Source organism: Bombina bombina, chromosome 6 (genome assembly GCF_027579735.1).
Source record: "Bombina bombina isolate aBomBom1 chromosome 6, aBomBom1.pri, whole genome shotgun sequence".
Classification (NCBI taxonomy): domain Eukaryota; kingdom Metazoa; phylum Chordata; class Amphibia; order Anura; family Bombinatoridae; genus Bombina; species Bombina bombina.
Genome location: NC_069504.1, coordinates 807,511,566 through 807,531,562, shown reverse-complemented (window position 1 = coordinate 807,531,562; position 19,997 = coordinate 807,511,566).

Sequence of the window (19,997 nt, the reverse complement as noted above, 5' to 3'; positions counted from 1 at the left end):
ACTGAAATCATATTGGCTGTTCAAATTAGTCAATGGGAGTTAAGTAGCTCTCATCCTATTGGCTGATTTGAATCTGAAGAATCAAATCAGCCAATAGTAATTCAAGGGACACCATCTTTAATCGCGTACCATGAATTGACCATTCAGTGTTCGGCGGAGATCATATGAAGAGGATCCACCACGCTCCATGGCTCCGCGGTCGCTGGTCTTCAGTTCCAGGGTTGCCGGACTTCAACTCCATGGTCATCGATCTTCAGCTCCACCTTGGCTTGTTCCTGGAAGAAGAAAGAAGAGGTTGCCCCTTGGAAGACTTCACCGCCTGGAACAGGACTTTCGCCGCCAGACTTCAGGAACCGTGAGTACCAACCTGGGGGTTAGACTTAGGGTTTTTTTTATATTGGGGGGGTTGTTTTATTTATTATGCACAAGAAAAACATAATTTATGCTTACCTGATAAATTCCTTTCTTCTGTTGTGTGATCAGTCCACGGGTCATCATTACTTCTGGGATATAACTCCTCCCCAACAGGAAATGCAAGAGGATTCACCCAGCAGAGCTGCATATAGCTCCTCCCCTCTACGTCAGTCCCAGTCATTCGACCAAGAATCAACGAGAAAGGAGTAACCAAGGGTGAAGTGGTGACTGGAGTATAATTTAAAAGATATTTACCTGCCTTAAAACAGGGCGGGCCGTGGACTGATCACACAACAGAAGAAAGGAATTTATCAGGTAAGCATAAATTATGTTTTCTTCTGTTATGTGTGATCAGTCCACGGGTCATCATTACTTCTGGGATACCAATACCAAAGCAAAAGTACACGGATGACGGGAGGGATAGGCAGGCTCATTATACAGAAGGAACCACTGCCTGAAGAACCTTTCTCCCAAAAATAGCCTCCGAAGAAGCAAAAGTGTCAAATTTGTAAAATTTGGAAAAAGTATGAAGCGAAGACCAAGTTGCAGCCTTGCAAATCTGTTCAACAGAGGCCTCATTCTTAAAGGCCCATGTGGAAGCCACAGCTCTAGTGGAGTGAGCTGTAATTCTTTCAGGAGGCTGCTGTCCAGCAGTCTCATAGGCTAAACGTATTATGCTACGAAGCCAAAAAGAGAGAGAGGTAGCAGAAGCTTTTTGACCTCTCCTCTGTCCAGAATAAACGACAAACAGGGAAGAAGTTTGGCGAAAATCTTTAGTTGCCTGCAAGTAGAACTTGAGGGCACGAACTACATCCAGATTGTGTAGAAGACGTTCCTTCTTTGAAGAAGGATTTGGACACAAGGATGGAACAACAATCTCTTGATTGATATTCCTGTTAGTGACTACCTTAGGTAAGAACCCAGGTTTAGTACGCAGAACTACCTTGTCTGAGTGAAAAATCAGATAAGGAGAATCACAATGTAAGGCTGATAACTCAGAGACTCTTCGAGCCGAGGAAATAGCCATTAAAAACAGAACTTTCCAAGATAACAATTTTATATCAATGGAATGAAGGGGTTCAAACGGAACACCCTGTAAAACTTTAAGAACTAAGTTTAAACTCCATGGCGGAGCAACAGTTTTAAACACAGGCTTGATCCTAGCTAAAGCCTGACAAAAGGCCTGGACGTCAGGATTTTCTGACAGACGCCTGTGTAACAAGATGGACAGAGCTGAAATCTGTCCCTTTAATGAACTAGCTGATAGACCCTTCTCTAAACCTTCTTGTAGAAAGGACAATATCCTAGCGATCCTAACCTTACTCCAGGAGTAACCTTTGGATTCGCACCAGTATAGGTATTTACGCCATATTTTATGGTAAATCCTTCTGGTAACAGGCTTCCTAGCCTGTATCAGGGTATCAATAACCGACTCAGAAAAACCACGTTTTGATAAAATCAAGCGTTCAATTTCCAAGCAGTCAGCTTCAGAGAAGTTAGATTTTGATGTTTGAATGGACCCTGTATCAGAAGGTCCTGTCTTAGAGGTAGAGACCAAGGCGGACAGGATGACATGTCCACTAGATCTGCATACCAAGTCCTGCGTGGCCATGCAGGCGCTATTAGAATCACTGATGCTCTCTCCTGTTTGATTTTGGCAATCAATCGAGGAAGCAGCGGGAAGGGTGGAAACACATAAGCCATCCCGAAGTTCCAAGGTGCTGTCAAAGCATCTATCAGAACCGCTCCCGGATCCCTGGATCTGGACCCGTAGAGAGGAAGTTTGGCGTTCTGGCGAGACGCCATGAGATCTATCTCTGGTTTGCCCCAACGTCGAAGTATTTGGGCAAAGACCTCCGGATGAAGTTCCCACTCCCCCGGATGAAAAGTTTGGCGACTCAAGAAATCCGCCTCCCAGTTCTCCACTCCCGGGATGTGGATTGCTGACAGGTGGCAAGAGTGAGACTCTGCCCAGCGAATTATCTTTGATACTTCCATCATTGCTAGGGAGCTTCTTGTCCCTCCCTGATGGTTGATGTAAGCTACAGTCGTGATGTTGTCCGACTGAAACCTGATGAACCCCCGAGTTGTTAATTGGGGCCAAGCCAGAAGGGCATTGAGAACTGCTCTCAATTCCAGAATGTTTATTGGAAGGAGACTCTCCTCCTGATTCCATAGTCCCTGAGCCTTCAGAGAATTCCAGACAGCGCCCCAACCTAGTAGGCTGGCGTCTGTTGTTACAATTGTCCAGTCTGGCCTGCTGAATGGCATCCCCCTGGACAGGTGTGGCCGATAAAGCCACCATAGAAGAGAATTTCTGGTCTCTTGATTCAGATTCAGAGTAGGGGACAAATCTGAGTAATCCCCATTCCACTGACTTAGCATGCACAATTGCAGCGGTCTGAGGTGTAGGCGTGCAAAAGGTACTATGTCCATTGCCGCTACCATTAAGCCGATCACCTCCATGCATTGAGCTACTGACGGGTGTTGAATGGAATGAAGGACACGGCATGCATTTTGAAGCTTTGTTAACCTGTCTTCTGTCAGGTAAATCTTCATTTCTACAGAATCTATAAGAGTCCCCAAGAATGGAACTCTTGTGAGAGGAAAAAGAGAACTCTTCTTTTCGTTCACTTTCCATCCATGCGACCTTAGAAATGCCAGAACTAACTCTGTATGAGACTTGGCAGTTTGAAAGCTTGAAGCTTGTATTAGAATGTCGTCTAGGTACGGAGCTACCGAAATCCCTCGCGGTCTTAGTACCGCCAGAAGGGCACCCAGAACCTTTGTGAAGATTCTTGGAGCCGTAGCCAATCCGAATGGAAGAGCTACAAACTGGTAGTGCCTGTCTAAGAAGGCAAACCTTAGATACCGGTGATGATCTTTGTGAATCGGTATGTGAAGGTAAGCATCTTTTAAATCCACTGTGGTCATGTACTGACCCTTTTGGATCATGGGTAAGATTGTCCGAATAGTTTCCATTTTGAACGATGGGACTCTTAGGAATTTGTTTAGAATCTTTAAATCTAAGATTGGCCTGAAAGTTCCCTCTTTTTTGGGAACCACAAACAGGTTTGAGTAGAACCCTTGTCCTTGTTCCGACCGCGGAACCGGATGGATCACTCCCATTAATAACAGATCTTGTACACAGCGTAGAAACGCTTCTTTCTTTATCAGGTTTGTTGACAACCTTGACAGATGAAATCTCCCTCTTGGGGGAGATAATTTGAAGTCTAGAAGGTATCCCTGAGATATGATCTCTAGCGCCCAGGGATCCTGAACATCTCTTGCCCAGGCCTGGGCGAAGAGAGAAAGTCTGCCCCCCACTAGATCCGGTCCCGGATCGGGGGCTCTCGGTTCATGCTGTCTTTGGGGCAGCAGCAGGTTTCCTGGCCTGCTTGCTCTTGTTCCAGGACTGGTTAGGCTTCCAGCCTTGCCTGTAACGAGCGACAGCTCCCTCCTGTTTTGGTGCAGTGGAGGTTGATGCTGCTCCTGTTTTGAAATTCCGAAAGGGACGAAAATTAGACTGTCTAGCCTTAGCTTTGGCTTTGTCTTGAGGTAGGGCGTGGCCCTTACCTCCTGTAATGTCAGCGATAATTTCTTTCAAACCGGGCCCAAATAAAGACTGCCCCTTGAAAGGTATATTAAGTAATTTGGACTTAGAAGTAACATCAGCTGACCAGGATTTTAGCCACAGCGCCCTACGTGCCTGTATGGCGAATCCTGAGTTCTTAGCCGTAAGTTTGGTTAAATGTACTACGGCCTCCGAAATGAATGAATTAGCTAGTTTAAGGACTCTAAGCCTGTCCGTAATGTCGTCTAGCGTAGATGAACTAAGGTTCTCTTCCAGAGACTCAATCCAAAATGCTGCCGCAGCCGTAATCGGCGCGATACATGCAAGGGGTTGCAATATAAAACCTTGTTGAACAAACATTTTCTTAAGGTAACCCTCTAATTTTTTATCCATTGGATCTGAAAAAGCACAGCTATCCTCCACCGGGATAGTGGTACGCTTAGCTAAAGTAGAAACTGCTCCCTCCACCTTAGGGACCGTTTGCCATAAGTCCCGAGTGGTGGTGTCTATTGGAAACATCTTTCTAAATATTGGAGGGGGTGAGAACGGCACACCGGGTCTATCCCACTCCTTAGTAACAATTTCAGTTAGTCTCTTAGGTATAGGAAACACGTCAGTACTCGCCGGTACCGCAAAGTATTTATCCAACCTACACAGTTTCTCTGGTATTGCAACGGTGTTACAATCATTGAGAGCTGCTAAGACCTCCCCTAGTAATACACGGAGGTTCTCCAATTTAAATTTAAAATTTGAAATATCTGAATCCAATCTGTTTGGATCAGAACCGTCACCTACAGAATGAAGCTCTCCGTCCTCATGCTCTGCAAGCTGTGACGCAGTATCAGACATGGCCCTAGTATTGTCAGCGCACTCTGTTCTCACCCCAGAGTGATCACGCTTGCCTCTTAGTTCTGGTAATTTAGACAAAACTTCAGTCATAACAGTAGCCATATCTTGTAATGTTATCTGTAATGGCCGCCCAGATGTACTAGGCGCCATAATATCACGCACCTCCCGGGCGGGAGATGCAGGTACTGCCGCGTGAGGCGAGTTAGTCGGCATAACTCTCCCCTCGCTGTTTGGTGAAATTTGTTCAAATTGTACAGATTGACTTTTATTTAAAGTAGCATCAATACAGTTAGTACATAAATTTCTATTGGGCTCCACCTTGGCATTGGAACAAATGACACAGATATCTTCCTCTGAGTCAGACATGTTTAACACACTAGCAATACACTTGCAACTTGGTTATAATCTTTTTTAGCAAAAACGTACTGTGCCTCAAAGAGGTACTAAACGATTAAATGATTAAATGACAGTTGAAATAATGAACTGAAAAACAGTTATAGCATCAAACTTTAAAACAACACAACTTTTAGCAAAGGTTTGTTCCCATTAGAAAAATAACAATAATTAAATTTGACATAAAAATTACAGAGCAACGTTTTTATTCACAGTCAATATAAAATTCTCACAGCTCTGCTGAGAGAATCTACCTCCCTCTAAAGAAGTTTGAAGACCCCTGAGATCTGTCAGAGATGAACCGGATCATGCAGGAAATATAAGAGTAACTGACTGGAATTTTTTGATGCGTAGCAAGGAGCGCCAAAAACGGCCCCTCCCCCTCACACACAGCAGTGAAGAGAAACGAAACTGTCATAATTAAAACCAAACAACTGCCAAGTGGAAAATAATGCCCAAATATTTATTCACTCAGTACCTCAGAAATGTAAACGATTCTACATTCCAGCAAAAACGTTTAACATGATAAATACTTATTAAAAGGATTAGTGACTTTTAACAGAGTAGTTCCGGTGAAATACCATCCCCAGAATACTGAAGTGTATACATACATGACATTATAACGGTATGGCAGGATTTTCTCATCAATTCCATTCAGAAAATAAAAACTGCTACATACCTCAATGCAGATTCATCTGCCCGCTGTCCCCTGATCTGAAGCTTTTACCTCCCTCAGATGGCCGAGAACAGCAATATGATCTTAACTACTCCGGTTAAAATCATAGTAAAAAACTCTGGTAGATTCTTCCTCAAACTCTGCCAGAGAAGTAATAACACGCTCCGGTGCTATTGTAAAATAACAAACTTTTGATTGAAGTCATAAAAAACTAAGTATAATCACCATAGTCCTCTCACACATCCTATCTAGTCGTTGGGTGCAAGAGAATGACTGGGACTGACGTAGAGGGGAGGAGCTATATGCAGCTCTGCTGGGTGAATCCTCTTGCATTTCCTGTTGGGGAGGAGTTATATCCCAGAAGTAATGATGACCCGTGGACTGATCACACATAACAGAAGAAAAGAGAGGACAAATTATATATATTCATATGTCACAGAATGGCAACCTCACCAATGCAAAATTTTAAAAATATTTGTATTTATTGTGAGAACAAAAATAACAAGCCCCTCCCACTCAGGGCTTCATCAGATATCTGTCAGTGAGCCTAAATTGCTCTTTTATAGCATCCGTAAGGATCCATCTTGTGCTTACTTAAAGCTATATTACATACTATTGGTGATTGAGTACAACCCTAAAATATATATTTATACTGGAACTATTACTTTGAAAGAGTCAACAGCATAGCAACAAACCAGTTATTTATTCACTCATTTTGTTTGTTGTTATTACGGATTTTATAACACTTTTACAACTGATAATAGTAGTCCTTTTAGAAACATGGAAAAAAACAAACAACACGGCATGTAATTACACAAGTTTATAGTGAGTTATCACTTATTTATTACATGCTTTTACTTATTATAAAAAACAAGCATACTCTATTTTTTCATTTAACCCATTTGGGGTTAATGTCTGCAACCTGTACATCTATTTTGATTCTTGTTGGAGAAGAATTTTGTCATAATTTTATTACAAGACCAGAGACTCCTATTTTGCATTATCTTTCTTTACTACTCAAATGCAGCCTTTTAAAGAACAATAAGAATAATATAACAGATATGAAAAATAACATAAGAAGCTAAATAGAGCTTATTATAAAGGCAAGGAGAAACAGCCAATCAGAGAAGAGAATAGACTATAAACTGGCTAATCTGTTGTCAATCCTCCTCTTTGTTTTGCTGTTCAACACAAGGTAAGTAGTGCAAATATTTGTCTTAATATTCACCTTCTTTTATTATATGCTTTTGGTTTTAATACATTTCGTAATTTGTTGCCTTTTTATTATGTTTCTTATTACTTCTATTTAGCCGTTTTTTTTTTCATTTCTGCTTGTAATATATATTTTTTCCAACCTTCATTCTGCTTTATTATTTTTCCCTTTGTTTCCGTATTTATTTACCCCTTCGTTTGCATTCTTTCCTAATTATATGAACCTTTTTATGTTTTGGCTTCCTACCTCTCTGGTTCAACGTCCAGCTACGCTTTGCTTGTCTCCTCTCCCTCCCTTGCCACGCGCATCCACCCGTCGCCATCTTGTGGGCTGGCCTCCTTTCTTCCCACCTACTTGCGCTGACGTTTTGGCTCTGACTCACCTCACAGACAGCCTCCATCTTACCGAGCATCGTAACATTGTTGCCTTTCGTTACACTCGGTGTACACATCGTATTTTGGCTCCTCAGTTCTCAGTTTAATCCTATATTGCCATCTACTGGTCAAGTTATTTAAACGTTATTATAGTTTTGTGCAAAACAAGTTTATTTATTGTTAATATATCTCATAACGTTTTTTTCTGTGTAAAGCATCTCCCTAGCACAATGGTTAGCAATACTGCCTAGAATGCTGGGGACCTGGGTTTGATACCTAACAGATATACACTCAGTTATTGTGGATATATTTTAACAGAAAAATTTTTATTGCAGAAATTTTTTTATTAACATTGCCACTAAACCTGTATTAGTTTATTAATATATATATAAGGTAGTTTATTTATTATATTTATTTATCATATACTTATTGTATATTTATTTAATTACATTTTTATCTAATTTGTCAGACATAATTTAAATAATGTCTGAAAATACTGTATGTACATCTCCCTTAACTGTTCAAGCAGTTCAATCCATGATAGATTCTTCAGCGAATAACTTGTTCAATAAAATGTCCTCACTGATGGGTGTACAAGAGAAAAAGATATCTTTAAAAAGAAAAAACCCTTTATTTGCCTTTAAAGCAAGTAAAAAACTTATATCAAAATCTCGTCAGCTTTTGTCTGACTCTAATTATCCTCACAGCAAAGGAACAAAAACCGCTGTAAAAAGGACCCTGCACCCCAAGTGTACTCAAATGGGGGACACTAATATATGTCAAAAATCAAAATCTAAAACTAAATCTTACGAGAAAAATCCATCTTCAGAATCTGATACCTCAGATGAGGATGATTATACTGATGTCAATTCTGATTTTTTTAAATGACTGATGATTCTGATGGATCTCCAGCAGCTAAAAAACAGAAAAAGAGGTCTAAAAAATGTAATGATTTTATTGAGGATGAAGAAGACTTTATTGACTGTTTGGGTAATCCCAGGTTCAAACCAGATGATTTACACCATCCTCGCTCTGCCGAATGGTGTCCACCTATTGCATTGGCCAAATTTATTGACTTTCAACTCCGTAACCCTTGAAAAAACAATCCCGCAACAAAATGAGAGCAGAGTGCCCTCGCCCCCTTCTCCCCAAAAATGCTTCCATTACCCCTGAAGTTGATACCAAAAATTTAAAATTTATTGGAACACCCGGTTACAAATTAAAGAAAGGAATTGACAGATCATGGAAGATCTGTCAGGACAAATTATCAGATTCAGTTGGCCCCTTAACCAAATTGTTTGAGTTATCCGAACAAGGTGTGGCAGAAAATTCTCCTCTAGACCCTTATATAGTTAGAGAATGGGTCCAGAGACTTCTCTGTTTTACGGGAAATACCAACTGCGCTATGTCCTGTGAAAGACGGCGCAATATCCTAAGAAAAATTGACCCTAAGATTTCTGATTTTTTCCTTCAGTAACATTGCCTCTGATGATAATGGTCTCTTATTCGGAGATTCTTACTTAAAAGACTTAAATCAATATGTCAACACCTTCTCCAACTTGAATAAAGTCAAAACATCAGTTAAGAATTTTTTTTTATCCCAACCAGGGTTTTTCTGACAGGGCCGGGAGAGGCAGAGGCCGCTTTCCTGGCCGCCAATCTTACTTATCCAGGTCTCACTACTTCCCCCACCAATCTCAATATCCTTCCCAGTATCAAACACAGTATCAAAGAAATTATCAAGAACCCTCTACCTCTTCCTTCTTCCCGTCGAGAGGACGTCCCTGGATTCAAAGAGGATTTAGAAATGGAGCAAGAGCTAGACAAGCTCCAGGTAAATTTATTATTTCCTCCTCTTGTTCCTTTTTTCCCAGAAAGAATTGGTGGCAGACTCGCCCTGTTTGCCCAAAATTGGGTTGCAATTACCTCAGATCCTTGGGTCCTGCAAGCAGTGTCAGGTATTCACATAGAGTTCACGTCCCTTCCAATCCAGATCAAACTTCCTCAACCCATTCATTTTTCTCAAGAAGACACTTTTTTGGTCAAAAAAGAAATTTCAACTCTTTTTCCAAAAAAGCAATTCTTCCAGTCTTTCAACCTCAATATATTTACTTAAGCAATTTATTTTTAGTAAAAAAGAAAAACAATCCTTAAATGCTTATGTTGTATACCATCATTTCAAAATGGAAGGAATACACTTATTAAGAGAATGTTTAAGAGAAAACGATTGGTTAGTTCGTCTGGACCTCACAGATGCCTACCTAACCGTGCCAATCGCACAAGAACATTGGAAGTTTTTGACATTCCTTTGGGAAGACCAGTTTTGGAACTTCACCTGTCTTCCTTTCGGTCTGTCTTCCGCCCCTTGGATTTTCACCAAATTACTCAAACCTGTAGTGGCTTGGTTGAGACTTCGAGGTGTTCGTCTGATAATTTACTTGGACGATATTTTAATAATGGACCAAGATTTTCCCTCTCTCCAAGGTCATCTTTCTTCCACAATTTCCTTACTGGAATCTTTAGGTTTTAAATCGGTTCTTTATCCTACCAGATCTTTAATTTTCTTGGGCTTTCAAATAGATACTGTTCTCTCCACCTTGAGTCTTCCTTCAGACAACGTGAAGAACATCAAGAAAGAAATTTCCAAAACTTTATCCAAATATTTAGTCCCTATCAGAACTATAGCCAGAATAGTAGGTTTACTATCATCCTCTATTCAGGCTATATTCCCCGCTCCATTACATTATCGAGAACTTCAGAGATTAATTAATACTTCATTTGAGAAAAGGTTTTTCTTATTCTCATTTGATTCCTTTGTCTTCAGAAGCCAAAGAAGAACTTTCGTGGTGGCTTTCTCATTTGGAAGCCTGGAATGGGAGAGCCATTTTTGGCAAGACTCCCGATTTCATTATAGAATCTGACGCCAGTCTTTCAGGCTGGGGAGCACGTTGTGGTCCTTCCATCACAGGTGGCAAATGGACAATGGAGGAGAAACGTTTTCATATCAATTGTTTAGAATTATTGGCTGGCTCGTTTGCAGTCAAAGGTTTTGCCAAATTTTCTTCTCCAATCTCTATTCTTCTGCGTATGGACAACATTTCAGCGGTGCAGTATCTCAATCGTTTGGGAGGCACCAAGTCGAGGGATTTGTCCAATATAACCAAAGAGTTTATTCATCTTTGTTTGGACAGGAATATTTCTGTCAAGGCAGAATATATTCTGGGACAATCAAATTCAGCGGCAGATTGGGGATCTCGTCATTTGACAGATTCCAGCGACTGGAGATTGGACAGGAGCATTTTTCTCTCCCTTCAATCTCTCAGAGGTCCCTTTTGTTTGGATCTTTTTCAGAAAATGAGATATGACTACACGTTATTAACATATATGCAAAATAGACGTTACCAAAGGAAAGATACTGCCATAGGTATACAAAATGGGTATATTTACTTCCAGATCCCTTATCAAAAAATACCCTTAATTGGTCAGCATCTACCTATTGCTAATAACACAATTTTAAAAAAGGAGAGATGCTAAAGTTGGCTATTAGAAAATGGGAATATTCACTTCCATAAATCTCGATTCAACAGCCATACTGTATACCACTCTAAAATTAAAATAGGGCTAGAGGACCCAGTTAGCGTGTAGTATAAACTAGGGATAAGGTTATTAGCAGGGTTTCTAGGAATCGCAACCACACTAACATATGTATTCACACACAATGCAAAACAAGCTATGCGCTCGAGGGCGTCCTCCTGCCTGCGTACTGCTTTGATTGAACAAAGTCAGCCGATTGCTAGCTAATATCCCTAAGTAATAAACTGCATATTCCAACTACATACATACAAAACATTCATATTCCTCATTGAAAGACAAATAGGTTGTAGCTCAAATAATCTATTTGTGTGCAAAGCTATAACAACATACTGTGCTTTAATAAGTGTCTTAATGTTGTAATCATAGTGGTATTGCGTTGCGATATTAGCATGAGTGAGCATACTATATCAGCCCCTTAATTAGACCCAACATTATATCAATGTATCAAAAAAAGCACTTAAAGTATCAATAGCGGTATTGGCACAAGACCGCTGTTTGTGAATGCTAGGCGTATGCAGAGAACACGCTGTGAACCAGGCCATGCCCACTGACGCGTTTCCATCACTCCAACATGACTTCGCCCTGATGAGATTATTTGAGCTACAACCTATTTGTCTTTCAATGAGGAATATGAATGTTTTGTATGTATGTAGTTGGAATATGCAGTTTATTACTTAGGGATATTAGCTAGCAATTGGCTGACTTTGTTCAATCAAAGCAGTACGCAGGCAGGAGGACGCCCTCGAGCACATAGCTTGTTTTGCATTGTGTGTGAATACATATGTAAGTGTGGTTGCGATTCCTAGAAACCCTGCTAATAACCTTATGCCTAGTTTATACTACACGCTAACTGGGTCCACTAGCCCTATTTTAATTTTAGAGTGGTATACAGTATGGCTGTTGAATCTAGCTTTATGGAAGTGAATATTCCCATTTTCTAATAGCCAACTTTAGCATCTCTCCTTTTTTTTAAATTGTGTTATTAGCAATAGGTAGATGCTGACCAATTAAGGGTCTTTTTTGATAAGGGATCTGGAAGTAAATATACCCATTTTCTATACCTATGGCAGTAGCTTTCCTTTGGTAACGTCTATTTTGCATATATGTTAATAACGTGTAGTCATATCTCATTTTCTGTATTTGATTCTCTTAGTGTATAATTCTACACTTGGCTTAAATGTCACAAATCCCCTCATTTTTCCCTAATCCTATTATTTTTTGGATCTTTTTGCATCCAGGACCAATTGCCAGATTCGTCCGTACTTCAGTTGCCATCCAGACCCGGAGGCAGCGGCCATAGATGCTTTTCTTCATCCATGGCCTCTTCGGAAAGCTTATGCTTTCCCTCCGTTTTCAATGATTCCAAGGACAATTTCAACGATTTGCAGGGATCTTTTATGTCTAACAATTGTGACCCCCTTCTGGCCGACTCAGTCATGGTATCCCTCCCTTCTGGATATGTCCATCAATCTCCCGATCCTTTTTCCTCCCCTACCTCATCTTATAGTCAACCCAGAGGGCAATTATCACAGTCTAGTTCTCCAAGGCTCCCTTCTCCTGGTAGCGTGGACGATCTCAGGGGACCCTGGTCCCTCCGAGGTCTTTCGGAGGGAGCTAGGTCCCTCATTCAGGATTCCTGGGCCCCGGGTACTCACAGATGTTACTTTGCAGCATGGTCTAAATGGTCTGGCTGGTGCCTGCGGAGAGACTTGGATCCCGTTTCTTCAGATTTAACGGAAATTGTCAACTACCTGTCTCATCTTTTTGATTCAGGTTTTGCTTATAGAACCATTAACGTTCATCGTTCAGCTAGACATAATTTAATTAATAATCTCCCCGTCGGCAAACATCTTTAATTTGTAGGGTGCTCAAAGCCATCAGATTAAAATGCCCCCCCCCCCCGGTCCCTAAACACAAATTTTTCTGGGATGTGGATTTAATTTTTTCTCTTTTTAAATATTGGCCTGATAATTGTTCTTTATCTCTAAAACAACTTTCCGCTAAACTTGCTACTCTTCTCTCTTCGACACAGAGACGAGTATTTTCCCACCTCAAATATGTTATTATTTCCCACCCTTTTTTTATTGATGTATATTATTAATATTTTTTGTCTTTAACAGTTTCCATATAAATACCATCCTTTCCTGACATCTGGATTCTCTCCTTCAAACCATGAATTTCATCATTCAACAATTGAATCCTGGATTACCGGCCTGACTTCAATCAAACTCAACATATCCTGGAGTTTCTTCTATCAATTCTTCAAGAAGTTGGCTTTCATTATCCTTTGTTGTTTTGGACTTTTTGGACTTTTTATGGTGCTTAATATCTTGTTCCTTGTGAGCATCAGTTAAGAAAGAGGAGGATTGACAACAGATTAGCCAGTTTATAGTCTATTCTCTTCTATGATTGGCTGTTTTTTCTTGCCTTTATAATAAGCTCCATTTAGCTTCTTATGTTATTTTTCATATCTGTTATATTATTCTTATTGTTCTTTAAAAGGCTTCATTTGAGTAGTAAAGAAAGATAATGCAAAATACTCATCTCTGTGTCTTTAATAAAATCTAGATTATACCTTCAAAGAATTAGGATAATCAGAATTTCCACCTCTTCTCTTTTTGCATCATGACATTCTGCAAAGTGCCTTGCCACTGGTCTATCAATATTTTTTTTTGCTTGATGTCATGTCTATGCTCTTTTTACTCTAACATAAAATCTGGGGCAAGAACAATATTTATATTAGGGATGGGCAATTCTTAAAAGAGCTAAATGCCCTTTTAAGGGCAGCAAAAGAGCTAAATGCACTTTTAAGGGCAATGGGTAGTGTAGGTTTTTTAGTGTTGGGTTTATTTATTTTGGGGGTTTTTATTTGTAAAAGAGCTGTTTAACTTAGGGCAATGCCCTGCAAAAAGCCCTTTTAAGGGCTATTGGTAGTTTAGCATTAGATTAGGGGGTGTTTTTATTTGGGGGGGCTTTTATATTTTCATAGGGATTAGGTTTAATTTTTTTATTTTTGATAATTTGTTTATTATTTTCTGTAATGTTAGACTTTTTATTTTTTGTAATTTTAGTTTAATTTAAACTTAGTTTATTTTTTATTTTTAAAGTAATGTTAGGTTTTTTATTTTAATTGTAATTTTGTATTTTTAATTTAGGTAATTGGGTTTAATTTAGGGGGTGTTAGGTTAGGGGGCTTAGTGATTTAATTAGTTATTTGCGTTGTGGGTTTTGGCGGTTTAAGGGGTTAATAGGGTAATTAGGTTTATTGCGATGTGGGGGTTTTGCGGTTTAGGGGTTAATATGGTAATTAGGTGTATTGCGATGTGGGGGTTTTGCGATTTACTGGTTTAAAGGGTAATTAGGTTTATTGCAATGTGGGGGTTTTGTGGTTTAGGGGGTAATAGGGTAATTAGGTTTATTGCGATGTGGGTGGTTGACAGTTAATATGTTAGGTTATTTGCAGGGTTAATTACTTTATTATTTTGCGATGTGTGGGTTTGCAGTTTAGGTGTTAATACTTTGTGTGGTAGGTTAGTTTTTTTTTGTTATACTTCGTGTGGGCTGTGTTTTTTTTTTTTTTTTTAATACTCCGTTTGCCTTCGCTGCATCCCGGTGGATTCCGAAAATGGCAGAGTGGTACCATTGTGTTGGCTGCCTCGTGCTGCCAACATTCCATTGAGGATGCGTGCGCAACTGCCGACGGCAACGGACAATACAAAAGCAATTATAGTATAGATACTTTTTACCTCTGTGATTACCTTGTATCTAAGCCTCTGCTGAATGCCCACTTATTTCAGTTCTTTTAAAAGACTTGCATTTTAGCCAATCAGTGCCAACTCCTAGGTAACTCCACGGGCGTGAGCACGGTATTATCTATATAGCACACATGAATTAACACCCTCTAGCTGTTAACAACTGTCATTCAGATAAGAGGCTGCCTTCAAGAAATTAGCATATGAGCCTACCTAGGTTTAGCTTTAAACTAAGAATACCAATTAATACAACACAGCAAATTTGATGATAAAAGTAAATTGGAAAATTGCATGCCCTATCTGAATCATGAAAGTTACATTTTTACTAGACTGTCCCTTTAAAGGTGGGAGAGCAGCCAGTGCCTCAGAAAATGCAGCCTTCATAAAACTTCTCATACTAGGCAGTGTATCAGTTGCATTCTCCTGCAATGAACAAGGGACTATTAATACCAATAGATGCAGCATTAGGTTGGTCTGATTGCATCAACATTTTCACACATGAGTCACATAAATAACCTGGATTAGATACATCAGTTTCTTTACAATAAACACAGCTAATAATGGTAGAAAGGTTTTCAGGGTACTCGGCATCTAGGGTCAGATTCAGGCAACTCCATTATAGCATTTGAAAAGCAATGCAAGAAAACACTTTAACCCCATTAAAAAAGCTCTTGAGCAATTAAAATAACTTACCCCCATCTAAGCTGCTTTTTATAGAAATACTCACAGGAATAATGCGTGCCATGCCAAACTACAAAACAAAGCATGAGACATTAAACTTCACATCCGAGATAATGCTCAGCAGCAAGACGAAACGCGCGGATAAAAAAAACTATCAGATATAAGGATTTAGTACTCCAAAGACCAAAAATGCACATAACTGATGACATAAGTGCACTAACCAGACTTGCATAATCCACCCAAAGCACAAAAACAAGCTACAATTGAACTAAACGGACAAGCTGTACAGATGTTTATGAATATTAATAAAAATAATATTATTGTCAGCAGTACCTTATATACCACCTACACTTGCACAGCTGCCTTACTGAATTGTCTCATCAAACTAGAGAGGCTAGTACCACACTACTGAGAAATAAAAATCAAGAGAGAGTAATCACGAGTCTTTGCATCCCAGCTTGCCACCTTGAGCAGAAATTTGTATTACTGTTCCACTGGGACTGATTCCCCACTCTCTGACTCCAATCTGGGGGAAACCGCTGAGGCTTGAAAGAGGGCCAGCTGAAGTTTAAAACTGTATCAGAACAGTATCCACGACCCTTCAGTCATCTAACTTATGAAAGCCGATAAATACTTAAAGGTAGCCCAGACACAGCCTACCTCCACAATGTCTACAAAACAAAAACAGACAGACAGAAGGCAGAAAACATAATTTATGCTTACCTGATAAATTCCTTTCTCCTGTAGTGTGGTCAGTCCATGGGTCATCATTACTTCTGGGATATTAACTCCTCCCCAACAGGAAGTGCAAGAGGATCACCCAAGCAGAGCTGCCATATAGCTCCTCCCCTCTACGTCACACCCAGTCATTCGACCGAGAACCAACGAGAAAGGAGAAGCTAAAGGGTGCAGTGGTGACTGGAGTATAATTTAAAAATTTAGACCTGCCATAAAAAACAGGGCGGGCCGTGGACTGACCACACTACAGGAGAAAGGAATTTATCAGGTAAGCATAAATTATGTTTTCTCCTGTTAAGTGTGGTCAGTCCACGGGTCATCATTACTTCTGGGATACCAATACCAAAGCTAAAGTACACGGATGACGGGAGGGACAGGCAGGATCTTTATACGGAAGGAACCACTGCCTGAAGAACCTTTCTCCCAAAAACAGCCTCCGAAGAAGCAAAAGTGTCAAATTTGTAAAATTTGGAAAAAGTATGAAGAGAAGACCAAGTTGCAGCCTTGCAAATCTGTTCAACAGAGGCCTCATTCTTAAAGGCCCAAGTGGAAGCCACAGCTCTAGTAGAATGAGCTGTAATTCTTTCAGGAGGCTGCTGTCCAGCAGTCTCATAAGCTAAACGTATTATGCTACGAAGCCAAAAAGAGAGAGAGGTAGCAGAAGCTTTTTGACCTCTCCTCTGTCCAGAATAAACGACAAACAGGGAAGAAGTTTGTCGAAAATCTTTAGTTGCCTGTAAATAAAATTTCAGGGCACGGACTACATCTAGATTGTGTAGAAGTCGTTCCTTCTTTGAAGAAGGATTAGGACACAATGATGGAACAACAATCTCTTGATTGATATTCCTGTTAGTGACCACCTTAGGTAAGAACCCAGGTTTAGTACGCAGAACTACCTTGTCTGAATGAAAAATCAGATAAGGAGAATCACAATGTAAGGCCGATAACTCAGAGACTCTTCGAGCCGATGAAATAGCCATTAAAAACAGAACTTTCCAAGATAACAATTTGATATCAATGGAATGAAGGGGTTCAAACGGAACACCCTGTAAAACGTTAAGAACTAAGTTTAAACTCCATGGTGGAGCAACAGTTTTAAACACAGGCTTAATCCTGGCCAAAGCCTGACAAAAAGCCTGAACGTCTGGAACTTCTGACAGACGTTTGTGTATAAGAATGGACAGAGCTGAAATCTGTCCCTTTAAGGAACTAGCGGATAAACCTTTTTCTAAACCTTCTTGTAGAAAAGACAATATCCTAGGAATCCTAACCTTACTCCATGAGTAACTCTTGGATTCGCACCAATGTAAGTATTTACGCCATATTTTATGGTAAATATTTCTGGTAACAGGCTTCCTAGCCTGTATTAAGGTATCAATTACTGACTCAGAAAATCCACGTTTTGATAAAATCAAGCGTTCAATTTCCAAGCAGTCAGCTTCAGAGAAATTAGATTTTGATGTTTGAAAGGACCCTGGATCAGAAGGTCCTGTCTCAGAGGCAGAGACCAAGGTGGACAGGATGACATGTCCACTAGATCTGCATACCAGGTCCTGCGTGGCCACGCAGGCGCAATTAGAATCACCGATGCTCTTTCCTGTTTGATCCTGGCAATCAATCGAGGAAGCATCGGGAAGGGTGGAAACACATAAGCCATCCCGAAGGTCCAAGGTGCTGTCAAAGCATCTACTAGAACCGCTCCCGGGTCCCTGGACCTGGACCCGTAACAAGGAAGCTTGGCGTTCTGGCGAGACGCCATGAGATCTATCTCTGGTTTGCCCCAACGTCGAAGTATTTGGGCAAAAACCTCCGGATGAAGTTCCCACTCCCCCGGATGGAAAGTCTGACGACTTAGGAAATCCGCCTCCCAGTTCTCCACTCCTGGAATGTGGATCGCTGACAGGTGGCAAGAGTGAGACTCTGCCCAGCGAATTATCTTTGATACTTCCATCATCGCTAGGGAACTCCTTGTCCCTCCTTGATGGTTGATGTAAGCTACAGTCGTGATGTTGTCCGACTGAAACCTGATGAACCTCCGAGTTGTTAACTGAGGCCAAGTCAGAAGGGCATTGAGAACTGCTCTCAATTCCAGAATGTTTATTGGAAGGAGACTCTCCTCCTGAGTCCATGATCCCTGAGCCTTCAGGGAATTCCAGACAGCGCCCCAACCTAGTAGGCTGGCGTCTGTTGTTACAATTGTCCAGTCTGGCCTGTTGAAGGGCATCCCCCTGGACAGATGTGGCCGAGAAAGCCACCATAGAAGAGAATTTCTTGTCTCTTGATCCAGATTCAGAGTAGGGGACAAATCTGAGTAATCCCCATTCCACTGACTTAGCATGCACAATTGCAGCAGTCTGAGATGTAGGCGTGCAAAGGGTACTATGTCCATTGCCGCTACCATTAAGCCGATTACCTCCATGCATTGAGCCACTGACGGGTGTTGAATGGAATGAAGGACACGGCAAGCATTTTGAAGCTTTGTTAACCTGTCTTCTGTCAGGTAGATCTTCATTTCTACAGAATCTATAAGAGTCCCCAAGAAGGGAACTCTTGTGAGTGGAAAGAAAGAACTCTTCTTTTCGTTCACCTTCCACCCATGCGACCTTAGAAATGCCAGTACTAACTCTGTATGAGACTTGGCAGTTTGAAAGCTTGAAGCTTGTATCAGAATGTCGTCTAGGTACGGAGCTACCGAAATTCCTCGCGGTCTTAGTACCGCCAGAAGAGCGCCCAGAACCTTTGTGAAGATTCTTGGAGCCGTAGCCAATCCGAATGGAAGAGCTACAAACTGATAATGCCTGTCTAGGAAGGCAAACCTTAGATACCGGTAATGATCTTTGTGAATCGGTATGTGAAGGTAAGCGTCCTTTAAATCCACTGTGGTCATGTACTGACCCTCTTGGATCATGGGTAGGATTGTCCGAATAGTTTCCATTTTGAACGATGGAACTCTTAGGAATTTGTTTAGGATCTTTAAGTCCAAGATTGGTCTGAAGGTTCCTTCTTTCTTGGGAACCACAAACAGATTTGAGTAAAACCCCTGTCCGTGTTCCGACCGCGGAACCGGGTGGATCACTCCCATTAGTAACAGATCTTGTACACAGCGTAGAAACGCCTCTTTCTTTATCTGGTTTGTTGACAACCTTGAAAGATGAAATCTCCCTTTTGGAGGAGAAGTGTTGAAGTCCAGAAGATATCCCTGAGATATGATCTCTAATGCCCAGGGATCCTGGACATCTCTTGCCCAAGCCTGGGCAAAGAGAGAAAGTCTGCCCCCTACTAGATTCGTTTCCGGATTGGGGGCCCTCACTTCATGCTGTCTTAGGGGCAGCAGCAGGTTTTCTGGCCTGCTTGCCCTTGTTCCAGGTCTGGTTAGGTTTCAAGCCCTGTCTGTAACGAGCAACAGTTCCTTCCTGTTTTGGAGCGGAGGAAGTTGATGCTGCTCCTGCCTTGAAGTTACGAAAGGCACGAAAATTAGACTGTCTAGCCCTTGGTTTGGCTCTGTCTTGAGGCAGGGCATGGCCTTTACCTCCTGTAATGTCAGCGATAATTTCTTTCAAACCAGGCCCAAATAATGTCTGCCCTTTGAAAGTTATGTTAAGTAATTTAGATTTAGAAGTAACATCAGCTGACCAGGATTTTAGCCACAGCGCTCTGCGTTGCCTGAATGGTGAACCCGGAATTCTTAGCCGTAAGTTTAGTTAAATGTACTACGGCATCTGAAATAAATGAATTAGCT